Source organism: Schistocerca gregaria, chromosome 2, assembly GCF_023897955.1.
Source record: "Schistocerca gregaria isolate iqSchGreg1 chromosome 2, iqSchGreg1.2, whole genome shotgun sequence".
Lineage (NCBI taxonomy): Eukaryota > Metazoa > Arthropoda > Insecta > Orthoptera > Acrididae > Schistocerca > Schistocerca gregaria.
In genome coordinates this window covers 228954797-228979348 of record NC_064921.1, presented here as the reverse complement: position 1 = coordinate 228979348, position 24552 = coordinate 228954797, and the positions used below count along the sequence as shown (strand labels likewise).

General features: G+C 41.0%; 1 protein-coding gene across 1 annotated transcript in view; it reads right to left on the bottom strand.

Annotated features, from left to right (window-relative positions):
* Positions 1-23915, bottom strand: part of LOC126335798 (uncharacterized) — a 121987-nt gene extending 98072 nt beyond the window's left edge. Inside the window, exon 1 of the mRNA XM_049999263.1 lies at positions 23846-23915. The gene's annotated coding sequence lies outside the window, so the exon portion shown is untranslated. The remainder of the gene's footprint in view (positions 1-23845) is intronic.
* Positions 23916-24552: the final 637 nt, after the last annotated feature.

Sequence of the window (24552 nt, the reverse complement as noted above, 5' to 3'; positions counted from 1 at the left end):
GTGGCAGGGGTAAAATACAGGGAGCGAAAGGCTATTTACAATTTGTGCAGAAACCAGATGGCAGTTATAAGAGTCGAGGGACATGAAAGGGAAGCAGTGGTGGGGAAGGGAGTGAGACAGGGCTGTAGTCTATCCCCGATGTTATTCAATCTGTATATTGAGCAAGCAGTGAAGGAAACAAAAGAAAAATTCGGAGTAGGTATTAAAGTCCATGGAGAAGAAATAAAAACTTTCAGGTTCGCCGATGACATTGTAATTCTGTCAGAGACAGCAAAGGACTTGGAAGAGCAGTTGAACGGAATGGATAGTGCCTCGAAAGGAGGATATAAGATGACCATCAACAAAAGCAAAACGAGGATAATGGAATGTAGTCGAATTAAGTCGGGTGATGCTGAGGGAATTAGATTAGGAAGTGAGACACTTAAAGTAGTAAAGGAGTTTTGCTATTTGGGGAGCAAAATAACTGATGATGGTCGAAGTACAGAGGATATAAAATGTAGACTGGCAATAGCAAGAAAAGCGTTTCTGAAGAAGAGAAGTTTGTTAACATCGAGTACAGATTTAAGAGTCAGGAAGTCATTTCTGAAAGTATTCGTATGGACTGTAGCCATGTATGGAAGTGAATCATGGACGATAAATAGTTTGGACAAGAAGAGAATAGAAGCTTTCGAAATGTGGTGCTTAGAAGAATGCTGAAGATTAGATGAGTAGATCACATAACTAATGAGGAAGTATTGAATCGGATTGGGGAGAAGAGAAGTTTGTGGCACAACTTGACCAGAAGAAGGGATCGGTTGGTAGGACATGTTCTGAGGCATCAAGGGATCTCCAATTTAGTATTGGAGGGCAGCGTGGAGGGTAAAAATCGTAGAGGGAGACCAAGAGATGACTACACTAAGCAGATTCAGAAGGATGTAGGTTGCAGTAGGTACTGGGAGATGAAGAAGCTTGCACAGGATAGAGTAGCATGGAGAGCTGCATCAAACCAGTTTCAGGACTGAAGACCACAACAACAACAACATTTTGCCATGCACGATATACGAGGGGCGTTTGAAAAGTCCTTCTAAAATAAAAAAATAAAAACTACTTACGTGTTTCGAGTAAACCCTTTTTATTTTTCGACATAGTCTCCTTTTAGACTTATACACTTATGTTCTGAGGCGTCAAGAGATCACCAATTTAGTATTGAAGGTCAGCGCTGGGGGTAAAAATCGTAGAGGGAGGCCAAGAGATGAATACACTAAGCAGATTCAGAAGGATGTAGGATGCGGTAGGTACTGGGAGATGAAGAAGCTTGCACAGGATAGAGTAGCATTGAGAGCTGCATCAAACCAGTCTCATGACTGAAGATCACAACAACAACACCACTTCGTCCAACGCTGTTCTAATTTGTTGATCTCTTCCGAATAATAGGAATTGTCAAAGTCTGCAAAATAGCTATTAGTTGCTGAAATCACCTCCTCGTTTGAATAAAATCTTTGGCCATTTCTTCAAATCGGGGAACAAACAGTAGTCCGAGGGAGCCAAGTCTGGAGAATAGGGGGGATGTGAAACGAGTTGGAATCTAATTTCGATTAATTTTGCGACCACAACTGCTGAGGTGTGTGATGGTGCACTGTCATGATGAAAAAGGACTTTTTTGCGGTCCAAACGCCGCCGTTTTTCTTACAGCTCGGTTTTCAAACGGTCCAATAACGATGAATAATATGCAACTGTAATAGTTTTACCCTTTTGCAGATAGTCGTTGAGGATTATCCCTTACGAATCTCAAAAGACAGTCACCATAATCTTTCCAGACTAAGGACTGGTCTTCACCTTTTTTGGTGCAGATTCTTCCTTGGTAACCCGTTGTTTAGATTGTTGTTTAGTCTCAGCAGTATAGTAATGTACCCATGATTCAGTGACGAAACGACACTTGAGCTCCTACGGATTCTTCCTGAACAGCTGCAAACCACCCTTGCAACACTTTCCACGATTCCGTTTTTGGTCACGCGTGAGCAATCGCAGAACCCACCTTGCGCATAGCTTTCTCATGTTCAGATGTTAATGCAAAATATTATTTACTCATTCACTCTTGATGCCCACAGCGCTAGCAATCTCACGCACCTTAACTCTTCTGTCACCCATCACCATATCATGGATTTTATCAACGATTTCTGGAGTCGTAACCTCCACAGAGGCTCCAGAACGTTCAGCATCACTTGTGCTCATATGGGCAATCCGATAATTTTGAAACCACTTATAAACTGTTGTAATCGAAGGTGCAGAGTCACTGTAATGTTTATCAAGCTTCTCTTTAGTCTCCCGAGGCGTTTTGCCTTTCATAAAGTAATGTTTAATCACCACACGAAATTCTTCTACGTCCATTTTTTGACAATCACTCGACTTCCTTAATTCACGAATGCCAAACACAAAGAAATAGACCAAAATGGCTGAAACTTTGTGTGCGTTCTTTCCAAAGATGCTACCAACTAAACATGACCCTTCGGCCATAAATATAATAGACTTGCCCTGACGTCATTTTCGTGGCTCCAACATCTCTGGGCTGAAGTCACGTGAATGTTGGCAAAACATGGTTGTTTCGTGTTGCGCTTATGGCTGTAATCAGCGTTTTGTAGGGAGAAATGGCATTACATTTCACGTTTAAGTGTTTCTATGATAGTACAGATACGTTTATTGAAATCTGCTGAAGTGACTTTTATATGTTTCTTTACACTTGAAATAGAGTATCACGTAGATTGTGTTGAAACTGATGCCTGTAAAGTCAGACTCATATTACATTTTGGAAAGTATCTGTGATAATTCGGTTACAGAAGTAAGTATAATTGTTTCTCGTTCCTACTCATAGGTTCCCTAAGGATGAAAACCGAAGGCAGCTTTGGATACAGGCCCCGAAACGGAAAAACTTTAAGCCATCTGCACATACGCGCCTTTGCTCGAAGCACTTCGTGGAGAAGTGTTTTGGTAAGTTAGTTATTATTTACAATGTATATTTATAATTTATATTTACAGTGTTTGTCATTTTTAAACCTATGCTCCAAAATTATTTTCTGAAACTTCATAGTCTCACCTTTCATCTAAAATATCTTTTTTTTTAACTGTTGGTTAAAACTTTTGTAAAAATAGTGGGACCTGAACCTTTTAAGTGCACCTAAAATTGATACTCTAAGATGGACCTGCTACTAAAGTCGACAATTTTGGCACCCATATCCCACTTTCTTTTATAAGTGACTAGAGCTTAAAACGCGGCGAATCCAATGTTTAAAGTTTTGACACAAGCCCACTCTCACTGTTTAAAAGAATTTTAACGACATTTTACTTTAATTGATAGTTTATAGTAATTTCGTCCAGCTGCCCACCAGAATGGCGTTCGATGTATTTGTTAGATTTTATAAATGGTACTGTGAACAAATCCAGGTCAAATGTAGTTCTGGCATAATTTTTTCGTAAATAAAAAAGTAATTTTTGTTGGAAGCGTTTGGCAGTCAATTGAGAAATGTGGGGAAAATACGATACAAACATAGGATGGCAGACCGCTGATTTGAAATCCCGCCACGTTTTGCCAACAGTTACGTGGTTTATGTTGGAGCCACACCAGCCCTATAGCTTCTGCACAGCAAGACCAGTCTACTAGTATATATGGTCGAAGACATGACCTCGATACGCGCGGGGGTGCCATCTCTCGGACTTTGCAATGGACTTTTCAAACGCCCCTGTTTAGGAAAAGTTTCCACCCTTGGCCCGAAAGCCAACGATCATACCTTTTTGGAGTTTACGCACTACGACCACAACTGCAATGCCCCCCCCCCCCCTCCCCCGACGCTCTTTATGCACTTTCCACTGCTAGTGTTGCCACCTGCTGTCTGTGGGTGGCTATTGGACGTTGACGTCCAACATGGACGGTAGCCACATTAAAGTGAATGGACCGAGTATATTGCTCCTGTACTATATAAATTGTAATCTCAACTCACTAAAACTATCTGGTTAGACGTCAAAGAAAGCCTGAAGGCCTTAATCTTACGAACAACCGAGCTGTCCACACCGTGTGCTCGACTGTTTCATGTCGAAAAAGAAATGCCTCTGTGAGAGGGGCCCTGTGTGGTCGAGTAAACAAAAAATGCCTACTGTGACGCGTGCTAACTTTATGTCTTCCGGACACTTCGTTTCACAGGACGCATACGACCGCGGCAGTTACGGCTTCGGTACCCTTGGACATGCACACCGCAAGCATAGAAAAGAGAGCGAACGACTGGCTCTGGACTGTGAGAGAAATGGTGCGGAAGAGATGTGAGTCACATCTGTTGTGGTGAAGGGTCGTTGGCCTACAGCATGCCGTGACACTATTGTGCCTCTCGCTATTCGCAGCGGTATCGAGCATTGTCTTCGTCGTCCGAGTTTTTAATGGGAAGTCGTTCTCTGCGACGCCTTTGAAAGGCAGCGAGTAGAATTTCTGGAAGGCGCGCTAAAGTCGTTAACGTAGCCGTAACGCGTGATGAACGGCATGCAAGGCTCTTGCTGCGATGGGCGCGTGCTTAACGTAGCGACAGGAGCGGACCGCAAACATTAACTGAAACTCCCATAGCCACACACGTTGTCTGCAGCTTGTACAGTAACATCCACTCTGGTTCTGACTGGCTGTTTCTTATACATTTCCTTAGCCTCTCTACTTACATGCCGATCTGGTTTTATCTGCGAGAGGCAGATACAATACATCGAGTGCAGATGCGCTGCAAATTGAACCTTAGGGTTTTTGAAACACTTACGGCTTATGCGCGTGGAAACATTGTGCTTACTTAAATATACAAGTTCTATGCTAGGCACTGACACGGAAGGCTGAATTCTTGTGTAATCTCCCATGCGTCTTGCACCGGTTATGGAGGTGCAGAAGAGCTTAATGATGAATGTGTGGGTAAATCTTTAAAGATAACATCAGTCGCGTTTCTAGGCCTACATGTACATATTTCTGCTTTGACGTACTGTCAAACAAACTATCGAAATCCGATCTTAATCCCACGGAAAATATCGAGAACTATTTGCAGCAGTTGACTTTGATTAGAATAGTGTTCCGCAGCCGGTGTACGCCATTTCCTATCATTTGAAGTAAGACGATGTTTATTTTTTAATTCTTTAAGCATGCTAATAGCTGTTGTATTTTCATAGAAATTAAATGTAATTTATTTACTCAACACTGTGCGTTATAATTACATGTTGTTGTTGTCTTCAGTCCAAGAACTGGTTTCATGCAGCGCTCCGTAATACTCTACCCTGTCAAGCACCTTCATCTCCGAGTAACTCCTGGAACTTGAATCTGCTTACTGTATTCATCTCTTGGTCTCTCTCTAGGATTTTAAATCCCCCCTCCCCCCACACTTCCCTCCAATTCTAAATTAGTGATACCTTGAAGTTTAAAAATGTTTCCTGTAAGTCTCCGAATGTGTCCTATCAACCGATACCTAGTCAGACTGTGCCAGACTTTTTTTCTCCCTAATACTATTCGATATCTCCTCATTAGTTGCGTCATCTGCCCATCTAATCTTCAGCATTCATCTGCAGCACCACATTTCAAAAGCTATTATTCTCTTCTTGTATGAACTATCATCCACATTTCACTTACATACAGGGCTGCACTCCACACAAATATTTTCGGAGAAGACTTCCTGACAAATATATACTCGATGTTAACAAATTCCTGCCGGCCGGAGTGGCCGAGCGGTTCTAGGCGCTTCAGTCTGGAATCGCGCGAACGCTACGGTCGCAGGTTCGAATCCTGCCTCGGGAATGGATGTGTGTGATGTCCTTAGGTTAGTTAGGTTTCAGTAGTTCTAAGTTCTAGGGGACTGATGACCTTAGAAGTCCCATAGTGCTCAGAGCCATTTTTTTAACAAATTCCTCTTCTTGAGAAGCGCTTTTCTTGCTACTGCCAGTCTGCATTTAGTATCCTCTCTACTTCGACCATGGTCAGTTATTTTGTTGCCCAAATAGCAAAAGCCTTCCACTAATTTAAGTATCTCATTTCCTAGTCTACTTCCCTCAGCAGTACGCCATTTAATTCGACTAAATTCCATTATCCTTGTTTTGTTTTTGTTGATGTTTATTTTATATCATCCTTTAAAGGCACTATTCATTGCGTTCAACGGCTCTTTCAAGTCCTTTGCTCTCTCTGACAGAATTACAATGTCATCGCCAAACCTCAAAGTTTTTATTTCTTCTCTCTGAACTTTAATTCCTACTACAATTTTTTTTTTGTTTCCTTTACTGCTTGATCAACGTACTCATTGAATAACATCGGGGACAGCGTACAACCGTGTTCACTCCTTTTGCAACCACTGTGTGCCTTTCCCTCGACTCTTATACCTGCCGTCTGGTTTCCGTACAAGTTGAGAAAAGCCTTTAGCTCAAGATATTTACCGCTGCTGCCATCAGAATTTCAAAGACAATAATCCAGTCAACATTGTCAAAACCTTTCTACAAATGCTACAAACGTATGTTTGCCTTTCCTTAACATTCTTTTTATGAGAAGTCGTACAATCAGCATCACGTGGCGTGCCGTACATTTCTCCGGAATCCAAACTGATCTTCCCCTACGTCAGCTTCTACCAGCTTTACCGTTCTTCTATGAATAAGCCGTGTTAGTATTTTGCAACCATGGCTTATCAAACTGATAGTCTGGTAATATTCATACGCGGCAGCACCTACTTTCTCTGGAATTGGAATTATTATATTCTTCTTGAAGTCTGACGATATTTCGCCTGTCTCATACTTTGCTTATCTTAAGTAAATTGTATTTTCGCCTGTATCACTGCACTGTCCATGCCATTGGGGCGAGTGTACTTTGTGCAACGGTATCTACTGTGTACGGCCGGCTGTATGAATTTCCCTAAAATTCCAGGGGTTAGCAAAAATGTACCCATCTTAATATTTTTATTGCCTTGCTTTGATACTTGTTTCAGTTTGTAGTCGCTTCTTAAACTTCATCGTTCTTTTCGTTCACCGCCAAAGGACCCATACACCGTCACAAAACAACACAGTATTTCAGTTCAACAATACTGTGGTTTTTTCATTCTCAGTACTTTTAATTGTTTGGGTATTTCAGCTGTGCTCTACAACAGTGCTACACCATCATTTTCTATTACAGTGTTATTAAATTGGAAGTACAGAGTGGTCCACCCTCTGCAGCAAGTACACAAGAACCTCGTTTGTGCGCACTAGGTGCAACCGGATGTAATCCGGATTACCGATAATCCGGAAATATTCTACTAAATGAAAAAAACTCTATGTCCTGTAATACACAAACATTTCATTTTGGAACTATCAAGGACCACTCAAATGGTTCAAATGGCTGAACACTATGGGACTTAACATCTGAGATCATCAGTCCCCTAGAACTTAGACCACTTAAACCTAAGTAACCTAAGGACATCACACACACCCATGCCCGAGGCAGGATTCGAACCTGCGACCGTAGCGGTTGCGCGGTTCCAGACTGAAGCGCCTAGAACCACTCGGCTACATGGGTCGGCAAGGACCACACTTTTGGCTCTCGATAGTTAGGGTAATTTACCTACATTTATTTACTGAAATTGGACGTCCGACGTTACCTGAATGACATTATTCCAGGACGTTGCATTGGAAGAGGAGGAGCAGAAGACAAACTTCATCGGCGGAGGCCTTCCAGATCTGCAGACCTCACACCTTGTGAATTTTATCTGTGGGGCCACGATAGTTTAACATTGCGAGGCACAAAGTAAAATGAAAAGGTCGGTACCACTAGGAGTCATACAAGTGTCGTCGAACTACCATTCCATGCATTACACCACTCGAGCAGGGCACTATTGCCACAATGGTTGCTCAAAAATTCCTCGTACTCTACACTTGCTCAATACGCTACATGCAATTTCAAAGAAAATTAGTGACCTGGTGCCGTGAGCAACGTAGGACGCAGAGTGCCGGAAAGGGTGATGTCGCATCAGCGCATGCACAGTCGAAAACAGACAGCACAGAGGTGATCGTGGTGCGGCTGACCGTGATTTCACTGGTTTCTAGTTTTTCTGGAGACAGCGCAACAACAACGGTTGTGATCAACGCAGTACCTCTTCCTTCTGCGATGGTAGCAAGTCTGAAGGAACTGTGCATGGTATTTCTAACTGCAATATTGTATTTATCTGCCGATATCGGGCAAGCGACTTTCAATTACTGTCTCCCCTGTACGGGAATACACATAATAAATGGCAAGTACATGTTGTTGACACATGGCTGATGACATGTGGAAGTTTGGATCTGGCGGTGAGCCATATTTGGATAGCCCAATGGTAAGGCGTACGGGAATACACATAATAAATGGACGAGTACATGTTGTTAACACATGGCTGACGACATGTGGAAGTTTGGATATAGCGGTGAGCCATATTCGAATAGCCCAATGGTAAGGCGACCGACAGCGATAAGCGAAAAATCCGGTTCAAATACTGGTCCAGCACAAATTTTCGTTGTCGTCATTCGATTATATAGCCGACGATTCTCCATACTCGCAACTGCTAATATATTTCATGTATTGTCATCTACGGTCCGTGGTCAACCAAGGATGCCTCGGCGCCAGTTTTAGATAGCGCCATTTTACCATGCACTGTATATGCTTTTACCACATCACCCAGCAAACAGTTTACAAACGTAGCTCTTGCGTAAATACTTCCACCTTTTACACGAATACCAAGGATCATATTCTTTTGGACGTCAGACAAATCGATCCATTTCAGCATTACGACAACGACTGCACTGCTATCCGCGTCCCCCCACCACTGGATGGGCTGCCACCTGCCATCTTTGGGTAGTTATTGCTCGTCGAAGTCGTACATAGGCGGTATTCACATTGATGTGACTGGACCGTGTATGTAGTTGTAGACTGCTGCCCTAACCAGCAAGTTTCCCACGCCTCACCCACCACCCATCAAAAATGTCTGGTCGTGGGCTGCCCAGAGTCGTCGTGAATTTGGCGGTCAAAAGAAAGGTTCATCTCCGTGTAACAGGGTCTAATTTCGTGTATAGCTTTCATCTACATCAACACACATAGTCTTACAAGTCACTGTACAGTGCAAAGCGGAGGCGCTAAACACTAATATTATTAATTTTATTCCCCATTATGTAATGCATAATGATGATTTTACGTGGTTGTCCTGTTACATATCGCTTCGTAGTATGTCATCTAAATATTTAAAAGATGTTCAAAATATGGTTCAAATGGCTCTGAGCACTATGGGACTTAACTTCTGAGGTCATCAGTCCCCTAGAACTTAGAACTACTTAAACCTAACTAACCTAAGGACATCACACACATCCATGCACGAGGCAGGATTCGAACCTGCGACCGCAGCGGTCGCGCGGTTCCAGACTGTGGCGCCTAGAACCGCTCGGCCACTCCTGCCGGCTTTAAAAGATGTGAGGTGCTGAAGATTTACACCACTAATCTCGTAATCGGTCACTATCGGATTTTTTCTTTCTTATAGGTATTATCTTAAATTCATCCACGTTAAAAAAACACTCTCTTTCATTACACTACGTGGAAATAATGTCAAAGTCTTTCAGCACTTATTTACAATCGTTCATCGACGTTACTTTCCTGTAATCAACAGTATCTTCAAAGAAATATTTTATAATGCTGTTGCTCCTACTGTTAAATCGTTTATTTCTGTTGAGAACTTTAGTGATGGTAGTGTGTTTATTGCAGCAGAGAAAGTAGCTTCAAACTGAACAGAAACCTACTGGAACCAGCGGTATACGGAAGCCGGACTGACAATGTGGCGTGATGCCCAGCCTGTGAAATTCAACAGGCAAAACTGTACATGAAAAATGTCGTTATCGAGACGTTCTGCACTTAATCAATAAAAAACCGAAGAATAATTAGCAGATATAATAGGGTCCTATCAAGATTCTCAAAAGAGTTTTATTACTGACAGCTGCAATTAAACTTGCAATATGTCTATCTCTCACCATTGGAATCAGAAACAAGCGATGCATAACAGTGATTACAAGCAAGCTATTAAGCCCCTGCGAATTCCCAACCCACTTGTTTCACGAATGATGGAGGGTATCTCTAGTATGCGACATGCAAGGGAGAAAGGGACACGAACTGTCTATTATTTACGTCAGGTACATTATTAGAATGTTTAATCCGAGCCTGGTTAATGCATACGTTTCTATTCCTTCATCGACTGATATCTTGCTTTCATCGCGTTAGAACAAACTTGCACCAAACGTGCTGTTCAATCACTAACGTTCTAGATGCGCTAGTTCCGAAATATACAAGTATTCTGTACGACTACTGTTTTTTCCCTTTTTATTAATTATTGCGTTTTATCGTATCGCGACATCGCTGCTCGCGTTGGTCGAGATCCAATGACTGTTAGCAGAATATGGAATCGCTTACCGTTGACGCTGCATCACAGACGCGCAAGTGGCGTCAAAGCGAAAGACTTGCACCAGGCGAGCGGTCTACCCGACGGGAGGCCCTCGTCACACGCCATTATTATTATACAGACAGGAGCGCCTGCGATGGTGTAATCAGCAACGAACCTGGGTGCACAAATGGCAAAAAGGCATTTTTTCGGATGACTCCAGGTTCTGTTTACAGCATCATGATGGTCGCATCCGTGTTTGGCGACATCGCGGTGAACGCACATTGGAAGCGTGAATTCGCCATCACACCCGGTGTGTTAGTATGGGGTGCAATTGGTTACACGTCTCGGTCACCTCTTGTTCGCATTGGGGCACTTTGAACAATGGACGTTACATTTTAGATGTGTTACGACCCGTGGCTCCACCCTTCATTCGATCCCTGCGAAACCCTACATTTCAGCAGGACAATGCACGACCGCATGTTGCAGGTCCTGTACGGGCCTCTCTGTGTACAGAAAGTGTTCGACTGCTGCCCTGTCCAACACATTCTCCAGATCTCTCACCAACTGAAAATGTCTTGTCAATGGTGGACGAGCAACTGGCTCGTCACAATACGCCAGTCACTACTCTTGATTAACTGTTGCAGCTGCATGGCAGCTGTATCTGTACACGCCATTCAAGCTCTGTTTGACTCAATGGCCAGGCATATCAAGGCCGTTATTACGGCCAGAGGTGGTTGTTCTGAGTATTTATTTCTCAGGATCTATGCACCCAAATTGCGTGAAAATGTAATCACATGTCACTTCTACTATAATATATGTGTCCAATGAATACTCGTTCATTATCTGCATTTCTTCTTGGTGTAGCAATTTTAATGGCCAGTAGTGTATCTTTCTAAAAGTATGTGTTGGCTGGATCAAATTTCAGTAAATTCAGAGTGAAGAAAAAATGCCGAACTTGGTGGTCGGCATGCAATTCCTCATCCCAGTTCAAGACAAAAGTTGTATCTAACAAAACAAATGAGATTTAAAAAATGAGGCTCTGGCAACGCTATAACTGTGTGACAAAACCCTTGTTAGATCAATATTTGAATACAGTCCATCAGTCTGGGACCCGTCCCAGATAGGATTGATGCAGGAAACAGAGAATATCAAACAAGGGCAACGCCATTCGTTAAAGGTTCACTTAGTAAGCACGAAACCTTAACGGAGAGTCTCAGCCAACTCCACTGGCAGATGCGGCAAGAAGAGAGATTCTGCGTGACGCCGCGGTTTACCCTACCTACAGTGTACAGTACTAAGTATATTACATGCTCCTATACACATCTCGAGGAAAGACCATGAAGGTAAAATTGGAGAAAATCGAGCTCACACAGAGGCATATCAACAATCGTTATTCCCAAAAGTACACACTGCCACACGTCATAAAGTGGCATGCGGCAGACAGGTGTAGACGTAATGCACTTTCAGGTGAGCAATCCGAACAAAACAAAAAAATAATGTATTACAGTTTTTAGGTCCAAAATAGAAAAACAATGGTGAATTTTGCATCATATTTTCACAGAAATAAATCGAGACTTACAAAACATAGGTATTGAAATGAACGTGAGGGAAGTAGAAAAAGAAATACGAGCACACTGAGTTTTGCAGAATGTGTCATAAATAAGAGAGAAGAGAGTCAAATACAAGCATGTGAAATGAAGTTCCTTAGGTCAGCTGTACAAAAAACTAGGAAAAACAGAGTGAGGAATGATTATGTAAGGAGAGGCCTGCATGTGACATTGACTACAGAGGAGAGAATGAGTGCGTTGATACTTAATTAGTCATGTGAAGCGAATGCACCAGGCTCGAACTCCACGCCAGTATTTGGGGATGGAGGTACCTGGTATTACAAAATGGTAACATGAGTGCATCTATACCTGTTGAACAATCTGTACATATGAAAGAAAGCTATGACAACCTAGAAATTGTGCTAAATAAAATAGGCTATTCTGCTCATGGTTGGATGATATGTGACGATCTAAAGGTAACATGCATGCCCCATTACCAAATTTCCATGTTTCTTCTGTGAATGGGGTGGTAGGGCTAGGGATCAACAATGATGCAGAAAGAACTGGCCTTTGAAGGAGTCTTTAAAACCTGCTGAGAAGAACATTCCACGCAAAAACCTTGTAGATCCAAAAATCGTACTCCTAAAACCGCTACATATAAAGTTAGCCCTAATGTAACAGTTTGTAAAGGCTTTGCCTAAAGATGGACCATGTTTTAAGTATCTCTGCCAAAAGTTTCCACACCTTTCAGAACCTAAACTAAAAGAAGGCGTCTTTGTCGGACCTGACATTAGAAAATTGATGTTTGATGTTAACTTTGAATCCAAAATGACCTCAAATGAGAAAGAATCATTCAAGCAGGTCGTTACAAAGTTCTTAGGATATGAAAAAGACCCAGAATATGTTTCTATTATAGCTACAATGTTAAGGAAGTTTGAAACTTTAGGATGTTTAATGAGCCTGAAAGTTCACTTTTTGAACAGTCACATTACTTACTTCCTGGACAATATGGGAGATGTTAGTGAGGAGCAAGGAGAGCGTTTTCCCCAGGACACTAAAGTGATGGAAAAACGCTACCAGGCCGCTGGAACACCAACATGATGGGGGGACTACTGTTGGTCACATCAGCGAAAAGCTCAGCAAGCGACTCATTGTAGAAAAAGCTACACAAGAAGCTTCAAAGAAAAAAGAGAAAGAAAATACAAACCAATTCCAGCTGACAAGTGAAAACTCAATTAACACATATCATTGTTTTAAGTACCTTACTGTAAATACAAACCATGCTTATGCTGTAGCAAAGTGTTTCATATTTCCCCGTTTAGCGCATAGCATATGATTTTTATACTATATAACAAAAAGCATATTGCTCGAACACTATGGGTGATACAAAAAAACTAAGGCTAGATTTGGATTCAGCTCGTTAAAATCCATAAAGATCAGCTATCAAAGTAAAAACCTTTTTTTTTTATTTTTCGTTAGTCTGTATTACCGGTTAAAATGCTTCGAGCGAATCATTACAAGAGGCTAATTGTAAGTTCTTCGTTAAGATCCCGAATACTTATTCACCTTTTTGAACGAACATTTTTTGCCGGTTTTTGCACTTTTCTTCTGTTTCCGAGGTTAATGGACGTCCCGAACGTTGCTCGTCACTACAGACTCATTTCCGCTATTAATTCACAGATACCACTTGCAAAGTCTTCAGAGCTACAGCGGTATGGTCGTACACCAAGTTCAACATTTCATGAGTTCCTTTGGCTCTTTCTGCAACCAGAAACAGAACTTAATTTTCACGCGTTGTTCGAAATCTACGATGCGCGACAGACATGGTATACCGTATACGCAACTGGACACAGACAGGTCAGAACGTGTTCAACTTTACTGTCTCATCAAAAGGTTGTGTCAGGAGCTTCTGCTTAAAAAAAAAATAATAATTGTTCGTTGAATGTCTAAGAGTATGCGCTCGGCACGATTTAAAATGGGGCTAAAACATAAAACTAATCGCAGGCGAGGCAGATGCTAGACATACTCATTGGAAGAATCCTCAGGAAATATAGTCCACCCACAAAGGAATCAGCTTACAAAACACGCGCTCGATCATAACTTTGAATATTGTCCGAAAGTGTGGAATGCTGTACCAGACAGGATTGATAGAGGAAACAGAGAAGATCCAAAAAGAGCAGCGCTTTTCATTCCACGTTCATTTAGTAAGCGCGAAACCAGTACACGATTGGAGGTCACACCGAGGCTTGCCATCAATCGTCACGTTAGGGTACACAAAGTACCTTCCGCTACACGCGGTAACGCGACTTGTCGAGTATGGATGTCGATGTGAATATCGTAAAATATAATTTCCCACCATTATTTAGCAGTCTAGAGAGAACTTCATTAATATTGCACAATATCATCGTTCAGTAAATCTGAAATTATACGAATCGCTTTAGAACACTGCTCAAGTGTGTGACACCATTAACAAATAGGACTAGCAAGTTTACAAAGACAGAAAAAAAGAAGCGTCTGGTTTGTTCGAGTCACGAGAAACTGTCACGGAAACACTGAAAATACCTGAATTGTCTGATGTTTGCTTGAAAAAGTTCCAAGAACCAATATTAACTGAGAAACCTTGAAATATCTTCAGTATCGTACGTACCGCTCCTGTGGGGAGCTCGAAGACAATCTTAGACTAATTATAGGCGCAATGAAGTTATTCTTCCCGCGCCCCATATGCAAATGGTGCAGGAAAAGCCCTAAAATGGTGTACTATGGGAAGAACCCTCTGCCACGCACTCCATAGTTTACTATTATTGTTATTTTAAGAGCAAGCTGTTAACTTTGCGAGAATGGCTTGATGGATGAAACTGAATGCAAAAATTTGAAATGTAAATTTACAATGTTAACTCCGTTTCTGTATATTGGGCGCTGGCGGACAACCACCTTGTTTGCAGTCACACATTTGAAAATTTCACAATTTTCCACACATTTAACCATCGGCTACATCAAATTACACTGTTTTGTTTTCATGTTACTGGACATTCATTAGGAAAATGGCAGTAGTTTAAAAGAAAGACGCATTTTGCGTGCTGCACATTATGGTGGTTTTTTTTATTTTACTTTTGTACCCAGACGCATTTTGTCATATTTACAAATCATCTTTGATGGGTGTCCTGAAGTATTACATGATTTTTTTTTCGTTTGCACATATAGGTATTAGATTTTCTAATAAACTGAGAATGTACTTACAGATTGCGTCTAATTCATTATTTGTAAGCTTATGTGGCTTATAAATAATGAGTTAGGCTCTGATCTGTAAGCATCTTTCCATTTTATTAGAAAAACTTCAAAGAACCGTTTTAAATCTACAATCTATTTGTGTAAACGAATAAATGATGTAATATTTCAGTACAATCACTGAAGAGACCTTGTAAATAGGACCAAAAGCCTACACTCGTTCCCTCAGATATAAAATATACCGCCGCACCTGTATGGGCGCTCGACGGCAGCGAAAATATATAAGAAAATGAAGGTACAAAAATGGTAACTCTTTTTGTTTTCTACCCGCTCTCGTCTCTTGCGAGCGGAAGCTTAACTCACACTTATTAGCTAGTCTCGGTCGGATTAAGACGAAAAAAACTTTGATGTGCAGACGTATAGTGGAAGTTTGTATGAAATTTGGAGGATGGAAGCAGCAACGTAAAATACATTGTATTCAATAGCAAGACGGTTTTAATTTGTATACATTAGTAATTCCTGGAAAATGAAATTTATTGCAAGATTTCGGAGCAGCTACGACTTTTCACGCAGAAATGAAGCAGGAGAGTTTTGGAGAACAAGACCTGGACGCCGCACTAGAGAAGGCATGTTAACATGGTAAAGAATGAACTCTTGTCTACACCATTTCCCCCTGTTAATCACATTTTGTTATTCTCTGTTCTCTTTCAAATAATTTTAGTAGTGGAAATTGGTTTGACTTTTGCTCAGAAACGCCACAAGGACCACCCCAACAATAGCTTTTCCGAATGAAGTCCGATAACTTTCCTGTAATACGAAGTCCGATTTGCATATCATTCCTTCCCTTTTTCAAGGTCATTAACGATTTTAAAACTCTTTTTTTATTCACCATTTCTCCCCACATATTCAACCTCTTCTTTTCTTCTCTTTTTTCTTTTTTATCAACCACTACATTATGTAAGAGAAACATGCAAGGCAGGAGGAAGGTAAACGTAATGCATTTGATTCACTTTGGTTTTTATGTTCAATTTTAACTATAGAGCCATTCCCACAAAATCAACTGTAGAAAACGCAATCTGAAAAAAAAAAAACAACTCAATTTTCAGTTCTTCAGAAGAACGACAGCAGAACAGAAACAATGAAACAATAGTGGCCGGAGACGTTCTGACATTATTATGTACCTTAAATTTTGATTTTTTATTCAATGTCTTCATTTAGACTCTACCCCAAGCTATAAACAGTTTTTAAAGCGCATCCACTTTCCATTTAAGCCTTATTCAGTTCATTTACTATTTTTCGTGAATTATGTCCAATTACTGGCGTGCTGCATCTTTGCACTTATTAGTGTTTAGTAGGAATAGCATGCACATTTAACTGTTTTATGTCACAGCCAGTAAGGTATTAAGAAGTCAGGTACAGTACTGAATACGTTTGTGTGAACATCCCGAAGCTACAGAACATTTAAGGGTGTCAACTAATGTATAAGAAACGTGTAAGACTGCAAATAGAAAGGGGCAAAAAATCAAAATGCAAGCAAAACACGACGTTGATGTTAACAGAATAGGACGGCTTCTTGATTTTGCTGCAAACTTTTTCGTGTGTGTGTGTGTGAGTTTTCCATTAGTCATCTTGCACACTGGGAGGGACTAACTGTCACGTTTGAATGTATGGTTCTCATTACCCAGTTTGCGCATTGGGAGGGATTGCCACGTTTGAATCGTATTAAATTCTGGAGTGATGGTACTGTTGTGAAGTAAAAATTAATTAATTTTAAATACAGCTTGCACCTCAGAAACTCTTCTATTTTCAAATGTGTTAGCTCGGCAACATCTCAGCTAGTGTTTGTTACTACTCAGTTAAGACTTTTCAGATAACCATTCATGCACACCAAACAAAGTGGCGTAGAGTAAATACTCGTATTCTGAAGAACTATAACTTCAATTACTCGTGTGGCTATCCACATATAGGTTTTCCTAAAGCGCTGAATGCAAGTGCGAGGATGTTGCTTTTGGAAAGCACACTGTGTTCCCAACACGCGTGTTGCCTCTCTAATTACACCATCGTTGACTGTATGACTTCCTCACTTTGTGAAGAGTTACTGCGCGATGACTGACGGAAGTAACTGTTTCAACAGAAGTGAATGATCGAATCGATATTCACTTGTTTGCGGTCGCTACCAATCTTACCTTCCAATTATGCGTGCGAAGAGTATCTTTACTGCATGCCAAAAATTTCAGTCATTTCAAATTCAGTGCAAGTAACGTTTCCGTGTGTTACGTTACACGTTGTCTTTTCTTTACGATTATGCAGACGAACTGAACACGTTGTCGTTTGCTAACTATAAATGACTGTTGGCTGCGCTGAGAAAAGCCGTAGCGCCGACCGGGACGATTAGAAACAGCTGCTCCCATCAGTCATCGCGCTAAACTTCTCATGAAGTGAAGAAGAAACACATTTTGCGTGACTGCCCACCCATCTACAGTTCTCAACATTAACTGCTTAATTTGTATTGTTCTCTTATTTCAAGAATTGTACATTACTTTTCCTTCAGGTCACAAAAGCAAACTAAAACTTTGTTTTATCAAACATTGGGGGGACTTCCTACTCCTGCCTACACTACAATCAGGTACTAATTTCTCATTTCTTACGTTTGGAATCGGGCATTATTAATCTTATATTATGAACAAATATTATGTAAAAAATGGAAGGTATTTCTAGCTACGATAAGGAGGTTATCGGGTGGACAACTTTGATTGTGCCAAATGAAAGTAAAACTATCTTCCTGTTGGAAACAGTAACATACTCATATTTACTGTGTGTGGTACATAATTATATAATAGTAATTATAAGGGAACAACAACAGAATGGCCCATTTAATCAAAATGACGATTTGTTTCCGTTGCTTGTTTCAGACTCGTGCCTGTCTTTAAATGATATAAATATAGAAGGAATTAGGTGACAAAACTGCAGCCAGTGACCGGCACAATAAATCTTTGAGCTGAAGTGTGATAGTACCCCAGCTCCCTTCACAACTTCGTTTGTGGTAACAAAATGATCTACAAAATGGTTCAAATGGCTCTGAGCACTATGAGACTTAACTTCTGAGGCCATCAGTCCCCTAAGACTTAGAACTACTTAAACCTAACTAACCTAAGGACATCACAAACATCCGTGCCCGAGGCAGGATTCGAACCTGCGACCGTAGCGGTCGCGCGCTTCCAGACTGTAGCGCCTAGAATCGCTCGGCCACACCGGCCGGCCAAAATGATCTACAGTGTAACCTGAGGTCTACGTTAAATTGTGAGTTTACGAGGCTAAAGAATGTGAATGCGAAACAAACGCTGTAACAGTAGATTAATCCGTTGCATAACTACATACTTAACACCCTTTACGTTACAAAAACTAAAACTTCAAAGTAAATACAGAAAATCTGTATTGAAGATCAGACAAAGCTCCAACAAGTATTTGGTGCATGTCGGCTATGAAGAATTGGGGGAGGGGAAAGGGCAAGGGTGCATCACATCCCCCATACATTCCCGATCTCTCCCCAAGCCATTGCCATATTTTTGGAGCCCTGAAGAAAGACATTTGTAACCGTCGATTTGCTTCGCACGAAAAAGTGCACGCGTAAATCATGACTCCCTAGCCAACAGCGAACAGTTTTCCATTAAGGCACTTACCGTCTTACCTCACAGTGGAATAAATGTATTAACAGTTGTGGCGATTATTTTTGAAATAATAAACAGTTCAATTACTTTTTTCCATCTGTCTCTTTTTCATTTGAATACCCCTAGCACATACATGTCTTAACTCACCGCGCGCAAATATCCAGACTTTATTCATTCAGTATTTAAGAACGAGAGCACTCTGTGTCTTGCAACAAACTTTACACCTAATTTCGAACCTTTGTGAAACTTTTTATCGCTGATGCGCCAGCAAAATGGTGAAATGAAAAACGTTTATGGCTTACTAAGTTTTCATTGTTCTTGCAGCAAAACTGAAGTATTAGGCACGACGCTAATTTATTACATTCTAAGAGTGAAACAGGGAAGACACGAAACGACGTACCATGAATGAATTATCTATTATCCGTATGGGACGACTCTCTCCCAGAATATTATGGGCAAGGCCCTCCAACCATCACGGGATTTTGACGAATTAACGCGCCAATTGGACTGAATTTTGCACAATGTCCCTCAAGAAGACATCCACCGACTCCAAATAATGCCAAGCCGAATTACTGCTTGTAGAAGGTGGGGCCAGCAGTGGACCAACGCGTTGTTGACTTGCTCCATTTGTGAAGCTCTTGTTCTTGGATAAATAATCCACGATTTCTGAAACTGTAATGTTTTGCTTGTTTATACACGTACATCACACCTACCGTTTTCCGTCCCATTCTGTAAGTTCCTTCATGGTGCATCCTTTTTGTGTTAGAGCGTACTTCTTTACTACTTTCTCTATTCGTAACACATTTTATACATAGTATCCACATATACCACTGAATGTACCTGCGGAATTATATCATTGTACGGCGCACAATTCAGGAGATTTGATGTCATGAACACTGAGATGCCTGACAAACAGTAGCCGCGCGGTTTGAGGCGTCCTCGCATGAACTGAGCGGCCCTCCCGCCGGAGATTTGAATCCTCCCTCGGGCATGGTGTGTGTGTTGTTCTTAGCGTAAGTTAGTATAAATAGTGTGTAAGTCTAGTGACCGATGACCTATGCAGTTTGGTCCCTTAGGAATTCACACACATTTAAACAGTTTTGATTAAGACGGAGCACGATTACCCAGCCTATACTCCACCAGTGTTTGAGAAAGAGAGCACTTAACTCATTTGCAAAGTAATCAGAAGCTTGAATCTGTCTAATACATTGGATATGATAAACTGTTAATTTTTAAACGGACAAATAAAGTAAAACCGTGTATTTCATTCATGAAATGCAAAATACCATCTAGAAGCTAATCTATTAATTCCCACAGACGGATGAACGCAACACTTTAATTACCATGGAAGTTACTATACTTATTGCTTAAAAATGTGCAATAAGTTTGTGGAATTTCATTACCTGACTGAAATAATTAACTCAAGTGGCCTGCTTCTTGAGTTATACGGAGAGTAAATGTGTACGAATATTTAGTTTTCTACCTGTTTTGTTGCGTCTGAACTTCTATACATGTTGCCCTTTTGATATGAAAACAACTTGTTGGATGCATCAACTATGAAAGTTGCTTATCGATTTGCCTCACTCAAAATTCTTCCTCATTGGATCTGGGCTCCGCTAGTACCCAGATACGCTTATGTCTTCAAATATACTGAAACCACATCAATACAGTATGTCACGCTGTCTCCTGTCCGATGATTTGATGTGGGAAATATTGGCACCTGAAAAATAATTCGTTTCTGATGGGGGTAAAGGCGTATCTAGCGATGTGGCACGACACTCCACCTCTCTCTCACACCCAAAGAAAACTAAATCTTTGTAATCTTAGGTCTCATTTTGCTCCAGTAGACCGACATACAAATTTAGTATCATTTAGAAGACAGTCAAAACATATAATGGATAGTGACCAGCAGCAGAGTCGTTTCTCGTGAAATCTCCGCAGAATTTCGTCGTATACGCGAAAACAACCCGAGATGCCCACTCTGGCGCAGAACCTGGTAGGCCCAGTCACGAGTACTTTCAAGTCGATAGTGACACTTGTTTATTCTACACTTCTCGCTTCATACTTTAACTGACATCAATACTTCATAGCAGGTATCGTATCGAATGATCCTAGTAATTATCAGTTGAATCTTTATTATTTATCCAAACCGTTGTCCGCATGACTCACAATCTGTTCCCAACAGCTGAACAATTGGAACCGTGAACGCCAACGGTCGTACAACGCGGTGAGCGTGCGACAGACTTACTGTACGAAACGATTTGCGACACGTCGCCAACCTTGGCAACGTTTCGTTCGCAGTTTCTTCACTTGGAATCCTATTGTTTGCAGTATTTGACTTGTTTTCGTATAGTTAAAAAAACAAACACACACACACACACACACACACACACTTTTAGTGCAAGAACTACTGAATCACCAGGCAGAATAGCGTCTACCAAAAACGAGACTTTTTAGTATTTTCATAAACTGGATAACAATGAGGTGCAAAATCTGCTTAAAAAATTTGAAGTCTTCAGGTAATTATTCAAACATGAATAAAAATAGCATTATTCTACTTCAAACGTATGTCAATCGACTTTCTCATCGTACTATAGGAGACGGAGAATTGGAGCCAACTGAGAGTGAGACACAACGTTTACATGCGACACATCTTCCATAAGACGAAAATCGAATTTCGAAAACCGTTTTCCGCTATCGTGTTTACATGTTACGTTAACTTTTGCTAGCACAGTTAAATATGGCGCCTGGAAAACAGCTGTTACAAAAAAATGGCTCTGAGCATTATGCGACTTAACTTCTGAGGCCATCAGTCGCCTACAACTTAAAACTAATCAAACCTAACTAACCTAAGGACATCACACACATCCATGTCCGAGGCAGGATTCGAACCTGCGACCGTAGCGATCGCTCGGCTCCAAACTATAGCGCCTTAAAAATCTCATTCTGTTCGCTTTTGTTCGTTACGTCTGCTCGGGGCGGACGTCGTTAAGACATCCGTTCGTTGATGATCGATTAACTCAAGTTTTTTATTGCAGAGGGCACGTAACCCTCTGACCGAACACGCTGAGCTACCGTGTCGGCGTGCGTAGAACCGCATGGCCACCCCGGCCGGCACAGCTTCTGATTTAGTCAGTACAGCCACTTTTTCTCGTCAATTAGACGAAGCGCAAACAGCGTTAGACGAGGCGTAAACAGCTTCAGCCTAATATTTCTACTTATCTTTCATTGTACAAAAAGCCACTCCTTTCGTATTAGCCGAAAATTTTCAAAACTGATTGCACTTGCATGGGTGCGAAAACCGATTGCGAAATTGGAAAAACCGACAATTAGTACCTGATTTCCAGAATCGATTTTGAAGTATTTACATTATCACCCAGAAGCGGTACTGGGAAACCGGTTTACGAAATACGGGATTGCGAGCCCCATGTAAACGGGGCGATAGTACCCACTCTAATCTTACCGAAGGTTAAATATGGAAACTACAAGAAATCTATAATTTTATGTGTACCTTACTTTTCTTATGATACTACTCATTAATGAAGTATCAATAACTTTCATTCGATACCCAGTCTCTAGTGGTGAGTACGCAATTGTCCAATTCTTATCAACGAAATATTCATCTAACACGGTATGAAAACTTTCTCAAGATGGGCTACTTGTTATGGTAAAGCAATGTTATATTAATAAGTGGAAAGAGTCGATTGGTGGCGTTCGTCTTCGTAGCACCATAAAACAAAATTATGATTTGATACTTCGCTAAAAATGTCTCGAAATTACAGAATTATTTAACTTCCTGATAAATTTCGTCGCGTGATACACAACGATTAGAATCTGGATGTTTTGAGTTTCACAGTCGACGCTAATTATCAACTGACCTATTCTAACATTCTTCACTGCCAGACACAAAGTTTCACTGCACCGTAATCTATGTCTTACTTTTTCCCCACGTCTGTGTAAAGAAAACCACAAAAGCATTTATCACTAGACTGGTGTTAATGTACTGGAACCAATGGAAAATCTGATTATCTCGTAGCTGGAAAAGTGCTTATCTCGTAGCGAAAAATGTTCTCAAACAGCGAAGGATAGGAATTTGGGGGTAATATGTTCTTAATCTTGACGTTAGAGTTTCCAATAATTTTGTTTTACAAAACGTGACATAATATAACAGAACAATGCGTTTACTGTTGCCAGATTTCCAGTAGCTCGCTAACATTACAACAATAGAACTGGCTTGTTGCTTGTCTTCAAATGTCTCTTACATTGTCAACGTAGCCGCTCTCATACATCCCAACATAGGAAATGCGTTCATATCTCTTTGAAGATACGGATCAGTCCCATGAAATGGTTCAGCTTCCTAGTTACTACGCTTTCAACTTCTACAGCATAAACATTTAAGCACTTTTCCTGTTAAGTCACGAGTCGACAGATCAGAAAAGTTAGCATTTTTTGTGTTCTGCGATCTGACGTATTTTTGTTAATAAAATGCGACGTAACAGTGAATCCCAATTAACTCACTATCAGGTAGCATTTTATCAACAAAAATACATCAGGTCACAGAATACAAACAATGCAAACTTTTCTGTCTTATCTACACGTGACTTAACGGGTCGACAGCTGTAACTAACTTTCCTCACAAAGACAATGTTCATAACTCGACGGGAACCCTTAAAAGCATGGGTCTTTCACAGATGCATCTTAAACGAGCGCGGAAGTGGCTACATTGATCGAATAACACAGTACAAATTCGACAGCATTGTTAAAATCCCCGTCTCTGAAATACGAGACACCGCACAAAATAAAGAAACTTTCGCTGCAATGAAGTGCACAAATAACGACAAAAGAGAACTGGTGCTTGAACCCAAAATAATCGACAAAACAATACGTTATTACTTTCCTATTATAAAACACTTGTTCATGGTTACACTGATTCCAACGCGTGAAAGTGTGTCAAACAAAAATTTACATTACAGAGCAGTAATGTAATACATGCCGTCGGTTGTTCTACCCTTACCTTTCTTCGTTGATGCTACTGCACCGCGGATAACACTGTCTCACGCGCGCAACGAACAACCGAAAACTGCGTCTTCGCGTGAACGGTTGCTCTCCGGTAGCCCTTCGACGCCCCCACTCAGTACTCTGTTGGTGCCGCTAGCAGCGCTGTGTGGCCAAAGGCGGAACTAAGCGAGCGGAGTTCTGCGAAGTGCACTGAACGCGCCTAGATCGAAAAATAATGTGTTACTGTACACCTCGTGGACTAAGCGTGTAACTGAATGGAAAACGAAATATCCCGTCAACGTCAAGGTCATGAAGGGCGAACACCTGCTTAAATCCGAAAAGTAGTCAGCTTCCTGCCGCGTCCCTGATGAGGGAATCCACACAGCGTCTCTTTGATAATGCCTACAATTGGAGTCTGATGGGGATCTCCGTTACGCATCTCCCGTGAGCCAAGCAAACCTGTGACCAACTTGCAATGTCACCTGTTAATTCTGTTTGGTATAATTCCCAGCAATATTCTGCGAGTAATAGTCTACGACGAGATGTATAAATAATTTACAAGCCATCTTCTTTGTAAAACTTTTCCAAATATCCTGCCAATGAAACGAAATCTGACACGTGGTACTCTTACGGCTGAAAATATGCGGCCACTGAATTTCGTGCCCCATATATTATTACATCCAAGTAATTATATGAGTTAACTGATACTAACTTCAACTCTTT